The 21624-nt window shown below is 39.4% G+C and overlaps 1 pseudogene across 1 annotated transcript in view; it reads right to left on the bottom strand.

The window, feature by feature from the left end:
- LOC308609627 (putative helicase senataxin) overlaps nt 1-21624 on the bottom strand; it is a 61755-nt pseudogene that overhangs the window by 28161 nt on the left and 11970 nt on the right. The window contains exons 8-10 of the transcript in view: nt 18319-21480; nt 8716-8815; nt 1822-1995 (exon numbers count right to left, since the gene is read on the bottom strand). The product of the transcript in view is annotated as a putative helicase senataxin (transcript). The remainder of the gene's footprint in view (nt 1-1821; nt 1996-8715; nt 8816-18318; nt 21481-21624) is intronic.

Genomic DNA, 21624 nt, shown 5'->3' with positions numbered 1-21624 from the left:
AGGGAGTGTTGTTGTAGACAGGAGAGTCAGGGGAGGTTTTCCTGATATGATATTTGAGCAGAGCCATGGCATTAAGTGAGTGAGCCATGCCCGTAACCGGGGAAAGTGGGTTACAGGCAGAGAATCAGCAACTGCAAAGACAATGGGGCAGCGAGGTGCCTGGATTATTTTCACAAAAGGGAGAAGGCCAGAATGGCTAGAAGGAAAAGCAGGGAGAAGCGAGCTAGAAGACCAAGACGGTAAATGCAGCTACACTTCAGAGGGCTCTGCAGTTAACCACTCTGAACATGACTCTGAGTCAGGTCAAGAGCACAGGACAGCTCCGCGCAGGTAAGTGACACACGCTAAGTCACACATTAAAAGAATCACTTATTGCGAATGAAGAATAAACTGCAATGGAAAAAGCACAAGAAGACAACTTAAGAGGCTAAAATCTAGGTAAAAGTGAATGGTCACGTGGGCCAGGAGGCAGCAGGAGAGGTGGCACTTGGATGTAGGATATATGGCTAAGGAAGATCCGACAGGACTTCCTGATGCATTAGATGGAGCGTGCGAGGGAAAGCAGGACTCAAGGATGACTCTGAGGTTTTGGGCTGAGCAACTGGAAGAATGGGATGGAGGTCCCACATGCTGAGTTGGGAAAAAACGGAGCAACAGCAGGTGTCAGGCAGTAAATCAAGTGCTTCCTTTTGGAGTAGGTTTGAAATGTCTAATAATCTCCAAATGGAGACGTCAGGTAGTTGGATGCATGAGGAGTTCCGGGAAGGAGACAGAAACCATTGCTAAATCTTAGAAACAGAACTTTGGCAAATGTAACCACTTGTAAGAGTTGAAAGCACAGATGAAGCTAGATATCCCTGGTGCTCAATGCATCTTGCACAAAGAACTGAGCTCTGACCACACAATAGTGGATATGGCACACCAGTTAGGATGCGGCACGATGTTAAACTCTAAGAGCTTTGTTGCTATTTTTAAGATATGATACAAAAAGGGGAAGGAATAATGATCACATATTCTCTTCCCGTAACAGAGACTAAGAGAGCAGCAATGTCAAAAAGGCAGCTTGGCATATATCAAGCATGTGGACTTCGTAGTCAAACAAAATTAGGTTTCAATTCTGGACCGAGTGTTTTAATAGTAAGGATGCCTTTGGATATGTTACTTAACATCCCTGAACTCTGATTTCCCAATGAGCAGGGAACAAACCATTCTGCTTTGCAGGGCTCTGGGAAAAGATGATAAATGTGTACAGGAAGGACAGGGCACACTGGCTGGCACACAGTCAGTAGTCCTTAAATTCAAGCTAACATTATTTTTGTTATGCTACCTTAGGGAGAGAAGTCCCTACACCACAGTGGATGGGAGTGATGAAACAGTAAACCCCTCCAGTTGCCTTACAATTAGTTCTGTGTTTGGTCTGCTCATCAATAATTAGCCCCCAAACCAAGGCTGGAATGTGATTTAACAAACAGATGGTTTGCAAACTGTCTGTTTTATAACAAACACACTGACAGATGAAGGAATTTACTAGAAGGAGAAGACATTACAAAAGAAAGCTTTAAAATCCTAAGTCTAAAGCAATACGTGCTGGGCCTTTTCCAGCTGAGTCTAGAAAAACTAAAAGAGGACTCTGAATGGTAAGTAATCAACCTAGCAAATACAGTCTGGTAAACATAGAGCAAACATACATCTGGTAAATGGACAGCAAATAGAGGGCTGGTAAATGTATAGCAAATACATGGCTAGTAAAGCCTAATTTAGAGGGAGATGAAAAGATGAGCTGCTGACAGATTTCTCTTCCATGTCTCATTAGGTACTTACTGACTGAAGTGCGGCGGAACGTATGAACATAGCCACAGTAATGTTCACGGGGAACTTGCAGGCGATGTCTCTCTATATCGTTCTTCTCTCCATTTAGTCTTTCAGGAACCAAAAACACCAAATCATTTTCCTTTGGATGAAGCTGTTTAGCTAGTTCACATTCCTCAAGATAAACTATAACACAAGAAGAAGCCAGCATTTATTCTAACAGAATTATTTTACATGAGATTAAAGGATATTAAACGCTTGTACTAAGTTCAAGCAAGTATACAGCACTAGCGGACTTTGTACATACTTCAAAATGATAGTCTAAGCTAGTCAGCATTGACAAATATTGATCACACAGCATTATAAAAGTCTTCTTAAAACCTGCTACAAAGCCAAAATAGATGAAGTCATAATATTCAAAAGTAGCTAATACATTTCTTTTCCTTGAAGTTTACCTTAGTTTTTAATCAAGGAATTTTCACTTTTGTGCCCTGCTTTCAAAATCCCGAGAGAAAATCTGGAAACAGATCCATGTACACGTAAGAATTTTGAGCCTACTAGTGGCATTTCAAACAAGGGGGAAAGGACAGTAGTAAAATAAATGGGGCTGGGAAAACAGAGCAAGCTCTAAAATTAAAAAAAGTTCAGTACCAACTGCCAAATCCAGCAGCAACATACTGAACCAAAGCACGAAGTACTAGGATTAAGTAGACTGAACTACTAAGTCTAAAAAGAATTTTAAAAATGCATCATGTAAGAAATGTCTATTTGAAGGCATCAGAGAGCAAATACAACAATGAAGAATCACTCTGTTGAGATCCAGAACAAGGTGGAGATCCGTAAGGGTCAGCCCAGTATTTTCCCTAGAAACATCTGAACTCTTCAGGGAGTGGCAGCCAGGAATTTGAGCAGTACCTGGGATAGCCTTGTACAAAAAAAGAGACAAAAACTGGAGTCCAGGGCCTGCATAGATAAAGTAGGCATCCTGGTAGCCCTCAAGCTTCAGGTAGGGACCATGAAGGACTACACCCAACAATGAAGGCAGCTTCAATTCACCCGAGTACTTCAGGAAAGCTCAATCCTTTAAGCTGATCCCACATTGCTAGTACTCCCAGAATCCTGGCAGAAGCAAAGAAAAATCCTCTCTGGAAGAGGACATCCTATCATCCTAGGCCCCTGATTATTTTTTAAATAGCTTTCCAAAGACAATGACCAACATATTAGAAATAAGCAAAGCACCAGGAGAGAATACATGAACTACTAGAATCAACAAACAAACAAAAAAGGGCTGCACAAGGCACTACACAGAGTACAGTCCTTGAATTGGTTCTAGGACTCCCGCAGGCACCAAAATCCTCAGATGCTCATGTCCCTTATGTAAAACGGCATAGTATTTGCATATAACCCACGCACATCCTCCAGTACACTTTAAATCATCTCTAGATTACTTATAATACCTAATCCAATGCAAACGCTATGGACATAGTTGTAAATCCAACATAAGTGGTATGTAAATAGGTGCTGGTGCATAGCAAACATGTTTTTCTGGAATTTTTTTTCCCTGAATATTTTCAATCCACGCTTGAATCCGATGACGCAAATCCCGCAAATACAGAGGACCAACTGTATGTATAACACAGTTTAAAATATAGAGTTAAAATACGTAACAATAATAATATACAAAGTGGAACAGATAAACAGGGTTAAAGTTTTTTAAGATTTTGCCTTATCTATGGAGACACTTAAAGTATCGATGAAATCTGTAAACTTTGAATCATGTACGCTCTAAGTTTTCACCTAAACTACTAAATGGCAAAAGAGGTACAAGTTGACGTATAATTTCCAAACTAAAAGAAAAGAAAAAATGAATGGTTCAAAGGTCTCACATATATGTAAAGAGTACACTCTAGTTCTATCAGTTTTTTCTTTATATATTTTATTAGGTATTCAAAATGGTCCTATCTTCTGTTCACTGAACTTGCTATCATTGTGAAATACTCGCTTTTAATCTCAAATAATGCTCTTCTGCCGTAAAGTCTATTTAGTCTGGTATTAACAGAGCAAAACAAGTTTCTTTTAGTTGGGTTTGCATGAGTAGCTTTCTCCAATCTTCCTCTTCTAACCTTTCTGTATCCTTATGTTTACATGTATTACTTGTAAACAGCATATAACATGCCAATACTGATCTTGAAATAACTTTTTCTACCCAAAGATACTACGGCTACTTAGAAAATTGAAAGCTCACATACAGGATAAAACATATAGATGGTATCGGTTACATCAGGTAGCAAGAAAGCTCTCAAAGACTAGCCTGTCTAAAGGGCTCAGGAGCCAACTTGAAGAAACCAATTACAAAGACTTGAAACAAGTGTATTTAAGTCCATGTGTTCATAACGAAAAAACATTTTTTTAAAGTTCACTGGTCAACCCAGCACTTGCAGAGAATTAAGTCATTATTTTGAAAACTGGTCAGGAGTCAAGTATCAATACTTATTCTACCCTTCTTTATAAAGTATACTACTGAGTAATCAAATAAAATGGAGCACTTTTTCTTTACAGAACTACAATAGCAAATAAATGAAGAAATGATCAAATAAAAATATCACCATTTTGTATCCTTTAGTAAAATAATTAATCTAGGCATTAAGGATCAACGGTTATAAGTATTACAAAAAGAGAAATTAGAGATCAAGCACCTCCTGATAAAGGAACACACCAACCTCAGCTATGAACTAGTTTTGCCAAAAATATTAGGTCCAATGAAACTGATCAAGCCTCTAGATCCAACTATCAATTTACAAAAAGTACAAAGGACTGAAAAACATACTAAACACCACCAGGGGGATGCTATCAGCAAGACACAGACACAGACCCTGTAATTCTACAGTGTCAACAACACAATTTCTTCAAAAAATAAATTACAAAGCGGGAGGGATCCATGAAGGAGACAATTGTAATTGAAGAAGACATATTAACAATGTCAGTGAGTGGACCTAACTTGGATCTTAATTCAAGCAGGCTGAAATAAATTGTTCTTTATGAGGAAACGGAAAACTTGAACACTGTCTAGCTATCTAATATTAAGAAATCATGGTTCATACTTTAGCAACAAAATAATGAATTATTAGCACAAATACTATGAATTTTTAGGTCCATCTCTATTAGAGATAGTCACTTAAATAATTATGACACCAAAAGAAAAAAAATCTAACCAATGATGATCTGCAAAACCTCTCCCTAGAAAACTGTAAAACATTACTGAAAGTAAACCTAAATAACTGACAGTATGTATCGTATTCAAATCAGTATTAGAAAGATGTCAATTCTTAACAAATGTCCACATCTTTTTTTTCTCTAAAACTTACATGGTAATGCAAAGGGACAAGAATAGCCAACGTACTCTTAAGGCCAAACAAGGTAAGCAGACTTGCTCATTAATGTTTATAATAAAGCTTAATTAAGTAAAATTAAGCAATGTGATATGGGCAGAAAGGTAGGCAAATGATCCAACAAAGAAGAAAGGAGTCCAGAAAAAGGCGAGTGCATTAAATGGACATTAGATTTGTAACAAATATGACACTGCAGACCATGGAGAAAGGATAATCTTTTCAATAAACACTACTGGGGTAATTACATCTCCATTAGGGAAAAAAAAATGAAACATGGCCCCTACATCTTACTCGTGTACAAAATCCATTCCAGGTCGGCAAAACAGCGAAGCCTCTAGAAAAGGGATTGGCAAACTTTCTGTAAAGAGCCAGATTTTTCTTTGCAGGCTACACATGGTGTCTGTTGAATATTCATCATCATCTTTTCTTCAAAAGCTTAAAAAAATGTAAGAACCTTACTCTTGGGCAGTATAAAAACAGGATACAGGGTAGATCTGCAAGCTGTGGTTTGCTGACACCTGTTCTAGATGTTAAGATAATATATTTATGACCTGCAGCAGGGAAAGGTTTCTTAAACCTTTGGCACAGACCATTAACCATAAAAAATACACAGATGCATTTGTCATGTTAAAAAATAAAGTCTAAACAAGAATAAAATAAGAATTTTAAAGACATCACTAAGAGAGACATAATGCAAGCCAAAGTGGGAGGATGGTTTATATCCAGATTGCATAAAGAACTTGCTACAAATCAGTAAGGAAAAGACAACTAACAGAAAATGAACAAGAGTCTTTAATAGGTGCTTCCCTAGAGAGGTTACTTGAGCATCTACTAAATATATGAGAAGGTGCTCAATCTCACTGATAGCCAGGATATTACAAAATAAAACCACAAATGGCCATCAATACACACACACTACAATGGCTAAAATGAACAGCACAATCAACACAAATGTGTTGGCAGAGACATGGAGCAACGTGACTTCCATACGCTGGTGGGGTGTGTCATTCTGCATGACTAGCTTGGCATTATCTACTCATGTTAAGCTCATGCATAATACCCTGAGACTCTGAGACCCACTTCAGGAGACAGACTCCACAAAAATGCCCTCGCATAACACGAAGAGACACATGAATGACCATAGTAGCATTATTCATAAAATGCTGTGTGTAGAAGAAGGCCTGAGGCTGCTATCATTAGAAAGGCCTGCTTACAAGGTTGGCCCCCTTGGAATCTGGGAACTTGGTTTTCCAGACAGCTCTCATCATTTGCTGATGACAATGGCTCACTGTACCTTACCTGTTTGCCAAATTTTTTCTCTACAGCTTATGTCAAACACCCACTTTACTTGTGAAAGTCATGAATGTGGGCTAGGCAGAGGGTGTTTTAGGCACTGGGTCTCTAAGCTTCCCTGGTAGATAATGTGTCACATGGGTTGTCGCAGCCCACTACTGGGAAAATTAAGTGTGTCCTGTGTGACTTCGCTGGGAAATGACTCTTGGAAACTTGCTCCTGGTTTCCTTTTTCCCTTTGCTGATTTTGCTTTGTATCCTTTTGCCATAGTAAGTCACAGCCATGAGCAGGAATATAATTCCTGTGAGTCCTCCTAGCGAATCACTGAACTTGGGCATGGACTTGGAGAGCCCTGACACACAGGCCTAAACTGCAGAAAAAATGTCCATTAACGGGAGTTCTCTGGCGATCCAGTGGTTAGGACTCGGCGCTTTCACTGCTGTGGCCCGGGTTCAATCCCTGGTCGGGGAACTAAGATCCCACAAGCTGCATGGCACTGACAAAAAAAACTTCTTTAAAATAATAATAACAAAAATGTCCATCAACAGTAAAATTGTGACACAGTCACATATTGAAATACCACCACAGCAATGAAAAAAATACCAAAGATGCACACAAATTTGATGAATTACGAAGACATGTTACGTGAAAGAAGTCAGACACAAGAGTAAATGCTATGTGATTCTATCATACCATCAAGATAAATGGATGATAAATCAGTGATTTAAATATTAGAAAGAAATATAAAACTACTACAAGAAAATATGGAAGTATTTATCTGATTTCTAAAACCAACTGAACAGTAAAGAAATAAATACGGTATTTTTGAACATGTGAAGATAAAAATTGTCTGCCTCAAAAACTGCATGTGAAACTGAACAGCAAATAATGAAATTGAAAAAAATTAACAATGCATACAAGTAAGAAAATAACCTCCCTAAGAGAAAAAAAAAGGACAAAAGGCATGAACAGACAATTATCCGCCCCCCCCCCCAAGAATATAAAAGACCAATAAAGATTTGAGGACAAAAACTACAACTTCAAATGAGATACATGTTCCATATAAAACTGGGGGATAAGTTTAAACTAGCAAATGAGAAGAGATACATTCTTACATTCTTATGTCAGAAGTGAAAATGGTATTCTTTTTGGTAGACAGAGGCAATATGAACCGAAAGTCTTAAAATGCACACACTGTTTGATCTAGCAAAGGGATTTATTCAGTGTAACAGTAAAAAATCATAAGTAATGTACATGTCTAACTAGAAATTACTGGTTAAAGAGAACTATGGAATACACTTACAATGGAATAACTACAAACACTGAACATGCTATTATTATTTATCTCTGAAAAGACATTTATAATAGACTAAATGAAAATAAGTCAAATGTAAGCTTCACGAAGGTGGAATTTTATGTTTTCATCACAGCTACATACCTAGCATCTAGAATCATACACTATCAGGTAGTATAAAGTCAGTAAATATTTGCTGAATAAATACATGAAAAAAGTCACTTAGGTAAAATAACCCTACCCACCCACCCTTCACTCAGATGAATAGGAAGTCTAGCAGTAAGATATACAATACTATGTTCATAAGATAATCTCTGAATGATGGGAACTGTGAGTGATGTTTATTTTACTATTGGCTAATATTATCTGAATAATCTACAGTGAACATATAATACCTTCCCCCCAAATATATGTACACGCTTTTTTTCTTAAGTGAATCTATGGAGTGGGATGGACTGCAAGGGGGAAGGAGACAGACGGAGAATTTATACTTTTTATTTTAAAGGGTTCTAAATGCTTGGTTTATTTATAACTAAGACATAACTGTGACACATGCTCCAGACAACTCATGAAGTGAGAGCAGAGACGGCAGAGAGATTTACTCAGAATCTGTACGCACGATCATGTCAACACCCCCTCCGCCCCCGCCAATCAAACTCCCTCACTCACCTTCTCTCTCCCTTGCCCAGCATCTAGGGACACTTTGGCCTGTGGTATTCTGCTAGCACAATGGTTAAAACCATGAATTTTATAACTGTCCCAGTAATTATCCTCATTAAGTAAAGACTTTAAACATACTCTTTGTAAGAGCTTACAAATTCACCTCAGGAAACCTATATCCCAGAAAATTCAAGCAATTATTATGTTCCCTCAAATAGCAATCTCCAATTATTATATGATAGAGCCCAAGTTACATAAAAAAGAACTTACAAACAAACTCCCAGTATTTTTTATAATCAGCAGGAAATTTTCGTAAATGCAACTGATGGAATTTCTCTTTGTTTGGAGAGCTGTTCCATTCCTGTGCCACCTACGCAAAGCAAAAAAAGCAACTTAAGAAAGCAAAAACATCTGAAAAGCCAATGTTAAACGGCAAAATTTTCCAAAGTAAGCAACCATAAAATCCAGAACCTAGAACTCCTGTGTGACACAAACATTAAAAATTAATTTGGGACTTCTGGTTTCCAGCTTGGCATGTAAGGAACTTAGAAGTCGCCACTCCATCCTAACAAGTAAAAAGAGACAAAAAGGTGGATACAGACAATCACAACTTGCCAGCGCAGAAAACTCTGAAGTAGAAACCTCCATGCCAGGAGGAAATCCTGAACTGGATGCGACAAACTGTTGGAGGCTCAGCATGACCTCTCTTAAAAACTCTAGGGGGACCCAGTCATAAAAGGGACTCCACACTTTGGTGAGTCTTACCTCTAGGAGCTCGAACAGGCCCTCACAGTGAACACTGGAGAAAATTCCCTGTGTGCTTCCAGCGGGGGTGGGGGGTTGGTGGGGACTGGGGTAAAGGAACCATTGTGTAATACACCAGAGCATTCTTGACCTTCTTAACAAGGCCTGATCTATGAGATGCTATTTTTCCGGAGTCAAAGTTGCTGGGATTTTATCAGAGCTTAAACTACTTGAGGGAAGAAAACCAGCTCCAGCCCATTCTAACCATCCTGTCTCACCCAAGGAGGTGGGGGGAAACTAAGAAGCATGTGGTGTAAAGTTCTTAGTCCAGAGGAAAAGGCTCACTAAAAGAGTGACACCTTATCATAGGACTATGGAATGGTCTTCCTTCCCCCATACCTCATTTCTATATCACTAAAGGCCTATTTACTGCTGTTCCTTTTACTTAGTAGATTACGTCTGCCTTGCAACAAAAAATTACAAGGCATACTCAAAGGCAAAAAGCACAGTTTGCACAGAATAAAGAAGCACTAAAACCTGTCAGATATGGCAGGAATACTGGAATTATCAGACCAGGATTTTTTTTATACTATAGTTAATATACTAAGAGTTTAATGAAAAAAGGAGGCCATGAAATAATAGATGGGTAATGTAATGAATGAGATGGAAAGTAGAAAGAATCAAAAGGTAATGCCAGAGATCAAAAACACTGTAACAGAAATGAAGGATGCCTCTGATGGCCTCATTAGTACACTGGACATTGCTGAGGAAACAATCTCTGAGCTTGAGGCTACAGCAATAGAAGCTACCAAAGCTGAAAAGCAAGGAGAAAAAAATGGGTAAAAAAAACCACACCCCAGAATATCCAAGACTGTGAGATAATGACAAAAGATGCAGCATACACATAATGGAGATACGAGAAGAAGAGAGAGCGAAAAAGCAGCAGTATTTGAGGTATAATGACTCAAGAGTTTTCCAAAATTAACATCAGACACCAAACCACAGATCCAGGAAGCTCCAAGACCAAGCAGAATAAATGCCAGAAACTACACCTAGGCATATCATATTCAACCTTCAGGAATATGAAATATCAAAGATAAAGGAAAAATAATTCATGAAAGAAGCCTGTGGGAAAAAACACCTTATCTATAGAGGAGGAAGGATAAGAATTACATTTAACTTCTCCTCAGAAACCATGCAAGCAAGGAGAGAGTAGTGAAATATTTAGACTGTTGAAAGAAAAAATCCTACCAATCTAGAATTCGGAATGCTGAAAAATTATCCTTTAAAAGTGAAGGAGAAGGGCTTCTCTGGTGGCACAGTGGTTAAGAATCTGCCTGCCAACACAGGGGACACAGGTTCGATCCCTGGTCCAGGAAGATCTCACATGCCACGGAGCAACTAAGCCCGTGAGCCACAACTACTGAGCCCGCATGCCACAACCACTGAAGCCCACATGCCTAGAGCCCGTGCTCCATAACAAGAGAAGCCACTGCAATGAGAAGCCCACACACTGCAAAGAGTAGCCCCTGCTCGCTGCAACTAGAGGAAGCCTGTGCACAGCAATGAAGACCCAATGCAGCCAAAAATAAATAAACTAAATTTATTTAAAAAAGAAAAAAATAACTCAACAGTAAGAAAACAGACAACCTGATGAAAAAGATGTGCAAAAGGCCTGGACAGACACCTCACCAAAGTAGATATACAGACCGTAAATTAGTATATGAAAAAATGCTCCATATCTTATGTCATCAAAGGAATGCAAATTAAAACAACAAGATACTATTACACACGTATTAGAATGGCCAAAATCTGGAGCACTGACAGGACCAAATGCTGACGGGGATGTGGAACAGTAGGAACTCTCATTTATTGCTCGTGGGAATGTAAAATGGCACCATCACCTTTTTTTTTTTCTTTTTTTTTGCTGAGCCACGTGGCTTGTGGGATTTAGTTCCCTGACCGGGGATCGAACCTGTGCCCCCTGCAAGTGGAAGTGCAGAGTCCTAACCACTGGACCACCAGGAAATTCCCAAGATGGTACCACCACTTTGGAAGACTGTTCGGTGGTTTCCTATGAAACTAAACATATTCTTACTGTAGGATCCAGCAATAGTGCCCTCACTATTTATCCAAATGAACTGAAAACTTATATTTATGTTAAAAACCTGCACATGGATATTTATAGCAGCTTTATTCATAACTGCCTAAACTTGGAAGCAACCAAGATGCCCTTCAGTGGGTGAACGGATAAACCAACTATGGTACAACCAGACAATGGAATATTATTCAGTGCTAAAAAGAAATGAGCTATGAAGCCATGAAAAGACACAGAAGGACCTGAAATGCACATTACTAAGTGAAAGAAGCCAATCTGGAAAGGCTACATACTGTGTGATTCCAACTATTTGACATGCTGGAGAAAGCAAACTATGGAGACAGTAAAAGGATGAGTGATTGCCAGGGTTGAGACTGTGGAGGGGTGAACAGGCAGAGCAGAGAGGATTTTTAGGGCAGTGAAAGTACTCTGATATTAGAGGACTGCTACATGTCATTATACGTTTGTCCAAACCCTTAGAATATACAAATCAAGAGTGAACCCTAATGAAAACTATGGACTCTGGGTGGTAATGACGTGTCAATGTAGGTTCATCAGTTGTACGAATGTACTACATTGGTAGGGGATGTTGATAATGGGGGATGCTATGCAGAGTTCCTCTAGCTCGCTGCAACTAGAGAAAGCCTGTGTGCATCAACCAAGACCCAACCCAGCCAAAAATGAATCACATAAATTTCTATATATATTTAAAAAAGATAAGTACTGAGTACTATCTCCAAAATTTACGCCCAATGAATTCACTTCTCTTTATTTCCATAGCTACCACCTAGATCAAGCTACCATCATCTTTCTCCTGGGCTATTATAATAGCCCCCGACAGGTCTACTGCATCTATGCTTACCTTTCTACAGTTATTCTCTAATGAGCAACTAAGAATGTTTTCTTTAAAACAAAAAAGTAAACTATTACATATTGCTACTCCCCCAGCCTAAACACCAACCAACTAAAAATCCTCCAACATCTTCTCACTGTACTGAGAATGAAACCCCAACCTGCACTTACAGGGTTGTATACCATCCAGCTCTTGACTGATTTCTGCAATCTTACTTCATTTCCCTTTACCTCTAAGTTACCTCACTCCAGTCACATCAGCCTAATCTCTTTGCTCACATATGCTCAGTTAGGCCTACTTCAAAGCATTATAGTCTTGACCCTCCCCCCTCCTCTGCACAAAACCCTCCTCTCCTGGCTCTCAGCCCGATCTCAAAAGCAGCCTCCCAATGTCGCTCATCATATCAACCTGTTTTGTTTCCTTCACAGAACAAATTATAACAGGAAATTAGCTAAAAATGGTGCACTCTCCCTATAAGGGGTGTGGGCACTAAGAATCACAGCTGGTACTCCAGAAGGGCCCCCTTTCTGCCTGCTCCTTGTCTACACAACCTAAAAAGCAGCTGCCAATTACACTCTGCATACACGTGCATGCACACACAGGTAACCGAAGGGGACTGCAGACAGAGCCAGCAAACCAAAACTTTAAGAAAATAGAGTATTTGCCAAAACTGACCAAAAAAATTGGTCCCTGTCAAAATAGTGCACATTTATCTAATATTTTTGTGTGTTAAACCTAAGGATTAAAAACTAATATATCCTCTATCAGTCACATCAGTACACAAAAGACTCATATTTCTTTTTTTCCCCCCACACACTGTATTTTATTTTTACAAGAGATAAATAAACTGACACCAAGCATTGCAAATGGATGACCACAACAAAAGCAACAATGATTGCAATTACCAAACACGAAACAGACTCATACTATGTCATAATATTGACATTCAGTCCAGGAATCCTCCACTGTAACAGCTCCTTTACTTTGTTGTGAAAATTGACTTGTATACTTTTTGCCTCTGAGTCCTGTGGGATTTTTTTTTTATTCAAGAGACTCATATTTCTAAAAGTTGAATTTGCTCGTTTGCCCTTTGGGGCAAGGGATAATTCTACGCAATGTCATTGCATTCCACCTGCAATAAGACATAAGAACTGGATAACCAAACACTGCGTTTCATGTCCTAAATAGGATACCAACCACATTTCTGTCAAAGGACTCTAAACACACTTCAGCATTCCATTAACAAACAATATTACGAAGTCAAATTACATCCAAATGAGGATAAGAAGCCTTGGCCCAAGACTGTGGTTGATGCCACAGTCTCTGGCTTATAAGAAAGAATAAACATTAAAAGTAATCAAGGTATCTGAGAATTCTCTGGCAGTTCAGTTGTTAGTGCTTTCACTGCTGAGGGCCCAGGTTCAATCCCTGGTCAGGCAACTAAGATCCCACAAGCCACACGTTACAGTGGGAAAAAAAAAAGGAATCAAGGTATATTAATAATACCATTAATAAATGTTGGCCTATATAAACTAGAAATGCTAAAACAATGCTGTTTCACTACATGGTTAAAGAAAAAGAACAAGATTGCAAAAATAAGAAAAAAAGAACAAGATAAAACTTCACGGTAAAGATGACAGATTGAACACAGGCATTTCCTTTCATTCCCCTGAAACCCCACTAAAACACCCAAGGGATTTTTCACAACAGGATTAATTCATTAGGATGAAGAGAACAGAAGACGAGGCAAGAGTATCAAAATCTGGGAAGCTGGTAAGCAGATGGATGAATGGTTAACTAACTCAGCAAGTCCAAGAAGCTGAACTCTAAGAAGGAAGTGTCTGACATACACCTCTAGGAGGAGGAGGGCTGAAGGGAGACTGCCCATCCCTGTTCCTAGCAAAAAGCTAGAGTGGTTTCACTTCTATAAAGTGTGACCGTCTCTGCCTGTGGGGCAGCAGATAGAGAGGGGATACTGTACTTAAAAAAAAAAAAATGTGGTGGGGGGGCGTCCCTGGTGGTACAGTGGTTAGGCATCTGCCTGCCAATGCAGGGGCCATGGGTTCTATCCCTGGTCTGGGAAGATCCCACGTGCCGTGGAGCAACTAAGCCCATGCACTACAACTACTGAGCCTGCGCTCTGGAGTCTTTGAGCCACAACTACTGAAGCCCTCGCCACAACTAGGGAAAAGCCCACGTGCAGCAACGAAGACCCAACACAGCCAAAAATAAATAAAATAATTTTAAAAATAAAATAATTTTTAAACAGGGAATTAAGCAAATATTTAGATACTGAATGCCTGGACCTTTCCCTCTGCCCCCACCCTCACCCCACAGTCAGCTCCCCATCAAGCCTATGCTTTCCAGGCAATCGATCTGAAGATTCTTCTTGGGGAAATCTGACCTCACTAAGAGGGGAAAAGAAAAGACTAAAAACAGTGACATGAGGGTGGGGATGAGGCTTCCCAATAAAATGCCAAATGGTCAACAAGCCTATCCCTTTCACTCAGAGCTTCTAATCTGTTTTAAAATCTTACATGTAACAAAATATAGATTATAACTATACCCAAGCATGTAATCTTAATATAAAGAATGAAACTAATTTGGATTTCACCATGTGATGGTGTCCTTCAGATCACATTTGACTTCCACAGTGCAAATAATAAAGGACCATTTTAGTACAAGTATCTCTTTTCCTAAGCATCTCTTTTGACCTGTCATTATTTAAATGCATCCTCTTTTCTTATAGCATTAAAAAGTTGAGATATAGTTCACAATATAAAATTCACCACTTTAAAGTGTGCACACTACAGTGTGTTTTTAGTACATTCACTATTTTGTGTAACCATCACCATTATCTAATTCCAGAACATTCCCACCATCCCAAAACAAGCCTTACACCTATTAGCAGTCAGTCCTAATTCCCACACCCCTCCCTCACCCATCCCCTGGCGACTACTAATCCACTTTCTGTCTCTACGGATGTGCCTATTCTGGAAAATTCGTATAAATGGAATTACACAATGTGTGGCCTTCTGTACCTGGCTTCTTTCACTTAGCATAATATTTTCCAGGCTCATCAAAGGACAGGTAAAAGTACATAGAACGGGTCATTCCTTTTAATAGTAGACTAATATTCCATTGTAGGCATATACCATGTTTTGTTTACCCATTCATCTCCTGATGGACATCTCGGCTGTTTACAACTTTTGGCTATTATGAACAATGCTCCAATCTGCTTGCTAGTATCCTGTTCTTAAATGTGAGTAAACCAACAAAAATCATTAGACATGTGAAGAAAGGAGTTAACATGAAAGGTCTGTAGACACTAAAATGAATAGGAAAAAAGCAACTGGGAAAACAGGGACAATGAAAGGAGAAGAAAACTTTCAACTAACTTTAAACTTATCATTAATTAACTTCAGGTAGTAAAAAATACTGTGCACATGAAGAAAGCACACAATCCTATAAAAAGGAATAATGAGAGGACAAGAGTACTGTGAAACTAAAAATATGCTCAAAAATTTTTTCAATAGACTTGGACGCTGAGAAAGTCTCCAAGGAAGGAGAATGACGATGACAACAACAAAGACAGAGATGGCAAAATAGAAAGAAATTTTAAGACATGCAAAGTTTCAAAATTTATCTCCTACACATTCTTTTCTCAGGAAGCTTGAAGGATGTGCCTTACTAAAATGAGAGGGTGACAAAAACAGACAACCCTGGGTACAGGAGACAAAGATCCAACACAGGAAAGAAGGAAATGCAAGCCCTAGGATGAGGATGGTGAGCACTTCAGGTTAACCATCCTAAACCAAGAAGATGAAATTTATCAACTATCTGATGTGCCTGATCATACTGAGAGGCCTAAACATCCAAGAGACAGCCTGAAGCTAAATTAGTAATACGTACATAGAAAATTAAGTAAACAATAAATCCAGAGAAAGCAAAGAGTCGGAAACGAAAAGTAGTTACAACTACCACATGACTTAGTCGCGGACACTTTTGTTTTTAATTCAAAGACCTTATTCTCTTTTGTTTAAATTAATTTATTTTTGCTGTGTTGGGTCTTCGTTTCTGTGCGAGGGCTTTCTCTAGTTGCGGCAAGCGGGGGCTACTCTTCATCGCAGTGCGTGGGCCTCTCACTATCGCAGCCTCTCTAGTTGGGGAGCACAGGCTCCAGACACGCAGGCTCAGTACTTGTGGCTCACGGGCATAGCTGCTCCACGGCACGTGGGATCCTCCCAGACCAGGGCTCGAACCTGTGACCCCTGCATTAGCAGGCAGATTCTCAACCACTGCGCCACCAGGGAAGCCCAGTGGACACCTTTTATATCGTCAAAATAATAACAAATACTGACCTAAAAATTACAAGACTACTCCATAGTGAGGATGGGAAAACAGGAGAGGTGTGTGTGAACACAGGGCTGGGAAGAGAGGGTACTTCCTGTAGTGGGTAATTACAGAAAATGTCTAGTACTGAAAACTTAACAAGTCAAAATAGTGGCATGTTATTTAGAAATATGGAAGTAAATAACAAAAGGATCCCTCAAGGATCAAAAATAATTACTTGGGGAGGTGAGAGTGGCTGATTTTTTTTTTTTTAATAATGGGCCTTCCACAAGTATTTGACTATCTTAAACTTTGTGTATATACAAACGGAACTTGTGCTCATTCTGCTTTGAAAAGGTTCTAGCTACAGAAATGTCCTGAAGGAAGAAATCTTAAAGATAAACATATAAATACTTCTGAACTAAGGGAAAAATAAAATCACAAATGTGTCCTAAATTTAAGGGCTATGAATGGCCTCTAAGCAATTTAGTGTTTTCTGGAAAGGATAAACGTTCAAGAAAAAAGTAAGCTCCAAGATGAAGAAAATCTCTGTATATTCCCCAGCTTATTTAACTGTATACACTGTTCACTGAACTAACGATTTTGTAAGGTAAGAAAATCATTCTTGTAATACTATTTCACATTGTTCTTAAGGAGAGAGACTGAAGAGCCTTTATCAGTTAGTTGTTTCTAATGGTTCTGAAACACTAGTAAAATAATTCTTACGACAATGGCTGAAATTTAGGGCATAAATTGACACCAACTTGCCTCTTTGTGCAGTACATCTCCTTTGCCTTTAACAATTCTAAGCTGGATCTTTGCAGTCTCTCTGCCTGCGATATACTTCCTATGGCCAACTCCTTCTGCTCACTCTGGTCTCGGTGTGAATACCATCGCTCACAGAGGCCGTCTCACCTTTCAGTCTCAAGTGCCTGCTCCCTTTTGTTCTAGATCATTCTAGAGCACTCTAGAGCCTTTTGTCCCGATCTGAAATGATCATTCCCAGAAGGCAGAGGCCTTGTCTGTCGTGTTCACCACTTTACCCCCGCCAGGTCTGTGATAGTACTGGGCAAGTATCAGGCACCCGAGGATCTGCTGACTGAATACGTGGGTATTTACCTCAGTGCTCTTGGTTTTGAAGAGTCTTGTTGCACACTCACCTTTTGGGTTTTTGTTTTTTAACCAATTTGAAAAAAAGGAAAAATCGACCTGCTGTGAGAACACCAAAAACATCCTTCAAAGTGCAGGTGGATGTTTACACTAAAGAATTACTGTTTTTCTGAGGTTCAAATTTAACTGGGAATCCTATATTTTTCTTGGCAATCCCAGTCAGGCAGTAAGAAAGAGAGAAGAACCAGAATGGGATGTGTTGGGGTAGGGGGGCAACTAAAGGCTGCTATGAGGCCTAAGAAGTTGGGAAGACAGATGAGAAATTTGGGATTTACTGCTTTGTGCTGACCAGTGTAACTTGCCCTTTGCTACCTCCTCAAGAAAACTTCAGTAAAGGTTTACACTACTTTTCAAAAAAATAAACGCAGATGAGAGACTATGTCCTCTGAGAAGTCTTCCCTTATTTTACACCGAAAAACGTTTCCTCCTCCTGTGCCACCTCTGGACTTGGTAAACTAGCACTCTGAATTGTGTCTGTAAGCTCCAGAAGGGCAGAGTTTAAGGGTTTCCTCTGTATCACCGGCATCTAGAACACTGTGGGGCACAATGTCTGTTCAACATGAAATCTACAAGCTACATCTAAATCAAAATGCGATCAGTTATTTTAGCCGTACTCAGCATGGTAAAGAAACGTAATTTCAAAGTCTGAAGGTATACGATTAGAACATATACTTACAGTTTCAAAAGTATTCAGGATCATCAAAGGGAAAAACACATTAAAATATTCTCTACCATCTTGAAATCTCACAGGCACAGGTCTTGTGATGGACTGACAAAGAGTTGAAGGGGGTCCGCACTGATCAAAGTCCACAAACATTGCGTATTTCCATTTTAAGACCTCTTTAACGAAGGTGTCAGAGATGGACTGTGCTGACAAGAAAATGTTTACCGGAGAGGAAGGTGAAAAAGATCTGTTTTCACAAAATGGAACTTTGTAGCCTTGCCTGTTGGAATTATTTGGAGTATGACACTGGAGAACGTTGCACAAACCCTTCATTTCAGCCACTGGCTTCTGAGACACCACAGAGACTGGCTGTGGTACTTTCAAAGCAGATTGTACCCCACTTGACTTATTTTGCAGAGTTGGTAAGAGCGCTGACGTATTTACCAAAGACTTGTAAAGACCAGCAATTCGTGAAGTACTACTGGAGGTAAATATCTTAGCAGTGGGAGGTCTCGAAGGTTTAGATGAAGAGAGAGGCAAGCCAGGTCTACGAAATGTATCTTCATCTGCTGCTTTAGCTTCAGAGTGTTTGGAACAGTATTCACCCTGGTTTTCCAGTGTTTCCACACAATCTTTGTATTTACATTTTGTGCTACTCCAAGATTCCAACTGAGGCCGACTCACAGAATCTTCTTCTACTTGGACTCTATCTTTTCCATGAACTACTTCAATGAGTTCATCATTCTCTTTCTCCATTTGTGAACATAAATCCATATCTTCTGGATCACATTGTGTTAAAAATATATTATCCTCCTCTATGTCACTGTTGCATTCAGGTTCTCCCTCCTTCAAAGCTGCCTCTGCTGCTTTTTTAATGACCTCTTCAGGTACATAAGCTGGACCATAACCCCAATCATCTGTGATATCCCCTACATGAGTCAAGCACGAATTCTCTTCATTCTCTTGAACTGAATTCTTGTTGTCTGGTCTCTGATCTTGCCGAACTGAAAACACTTCACATGGACTTTCAAACTCAAAAAAATGAGAATCCGATTCCTCAAACCGCAAAAGGGACCTTGTATTTTCTTCCTTTATTACATTCTGTTCCACATTTGTGTTAGCTATTGAAGTATGATGCTCTGGACATCCTTTCTCAATGCATGTCTTACCCTGTTTAATGTGTTTCTTAAAACCCACAATTCTTTCATCATCATCATCTTCATCAGATTCTGAAATAATAATGACGTGTCCAGAGCAGGTTTCCCTGACACTATTTTGGTTGGCTGTCAAACATCTTCTATCATCTTTAACTTTTCTTTGTAGCTGGGATAAACTTCTTTGGGTTGAACCTGATGGGAACTTAATAACACTGGCTTGAGCTATTAAAGATAATATGTGGAGGTCTCTGTCTATCTGAGAATCTGTTAAAGGGTCAGACTTAGGACTGATGCTAAGGACCTGTTCTCTTAAATCAGAAGAAAACTCAACAGTACTCTTGCTAATTCCCGTATCTCTTGATTCAAGTCCAGTCACAGGATCTTTAAAGGGAGGTGTTTTCTCCACAAAAATATTGGTCATTTCTGTGAATGAGACCAAATCTTTATTACCAACATGACATTCTAGTATTTGACAACTGATATCAGGGGTGGAGAAAATGCCCAACTCTTCTTCCTGTACTTGTTTCTTTTTCAGCAGTAAACTGTTTTCAGGTTTTTGTTGTCCATTTTTATCATCCAGAACACCACTAGGGCCTAAAGAGAGATTGTGTATGAAGCCATCTCCTTTCTGAGCTCCTGTATCTTTCTGTGAACAGAAACTTTCAATGCTAGATACAGTCAGGTTTTCCTCTAAAGTGGTACTTTTCCTGTCTTGCTTTTTCATTACATGCAATAACTTAGCACAGATTTCATCTTTATGTGCCTTAGTGTTTGCTTTTGAGGTTTTGCCAAGAGCATCATCCTTTAAAGAGAAATCCTCATCTGATGTGGACACTTTTTCCAGAGAGTCATTGCTAGAATCAGTCAACAAACCTGTTGATGTGATTATTCCTCTGTCAAATACCTTTTCTGGACCATTTCTTGAAGTACAATTCTGTGGGGTATATGAGGAATTCTCTTTTACAGACTTATGCTTCCCTGTACTTATTTTAACTTGGCCTCGAGCTCTTTCATTCACAAGCCTTTTACTACTCGGCTTCAAGCACAACTCAGCTGAGAGATGGTCTTTGAGTTTCAAATCTTTTAGATAAGTTTGCTCATTATCCTCTTCTATGGCATTATGTGCCTTGCTGAAAATACTCTCTTTCACTTGACATGCATCAGCTTTCATCGGTTCTTTAGAGAATGTTGGGCTGGAGTTTTCCAGACAGTGCCTTTGTTTTTTAGACTTCTTCCCTGTTTGTTCACTTTCTTCTTTATTCTAAGATGCAGGAGGTGTTTTACATGGAGGAGTCAGATCCACAGAAGTGCTACACTGAGGCACTTTGAATTTTATGTTTCTAATACTTTGCTTTAAACAAGTTTGTAACTCATGGGTTTCCTGACTAGTCAACTGCCAACCTAAAGATATATTTCCTCGTAGGTATAAGTTGAGCTTATCCCAGAATCGCTTACAAAGAGTCTGCTGCCCAAGCTGATAGCCTTCTTTAAGGAGACTTCTGATCAGCTGCACACAAGCAAGTTGTACAGAGTTAGATGGCACTGAATGCAGTGACAGAGATATCATTGTTGTGCCTTTGGAGCAGTTTCCAGATGACTTCTCAGAACTCCGAGCAAACGCGGTAGTGGGAAGCTTGGCACATTTTACGATGGCTTCCACCCACTGCTGGGAACTAACCCACAGCAAATGCAAACACTTTTTATTTCTATGCACTTCAATCACTGACACCAAAATCAGAAGGAAAAACTCAGTGACTGTGTCACACACGGCGTCCGTCTGGTTGAGGACGTCTTTGACTTCAGAATGCAGATGATGAATAACCTCCACTATATAGGCCACACCCAGATCCTTAAGATCCATGAGGGACTGCACAAAGGGGATGAACCACAGAAACGTGCTGTTATGAACACGCATGTCTTGACCGATATCTGACTGAAGCACATTAGCTAATGTTTCCATTTCTTCATACATGTTAGGACAATAATCTGGGCAAATGGCTGATCTCCACCCTGAATCCTAAAATGAAAGAGATACTGACATTCAGATAAACAAGCACCATTCATGACAGGTTTAACACAAAAGTTGCCAACAAGAAAATACACTGCTCAACTTTCCTGTGTTGATGTACATATATGGACCCCCAAGAAATTGAAAACAGTC

Source organism: Mesoplodon bidens (assembly GCF_964165515.1).
Source record: "Mesoplodon bidens genome assembly, chromosome: Y".
In the NCBI taxonomy this organism is placed as follows: domain Eukaryota; kingdom Metazoa; phylum Chordata; class Mammalia; order Artiodactyla; family Ziphiidae; genus Mesoplodon; species Mesoplodon bidens.
This window is presented reverse-complemented; position numbering and strand designations above follow the sequence as displayed.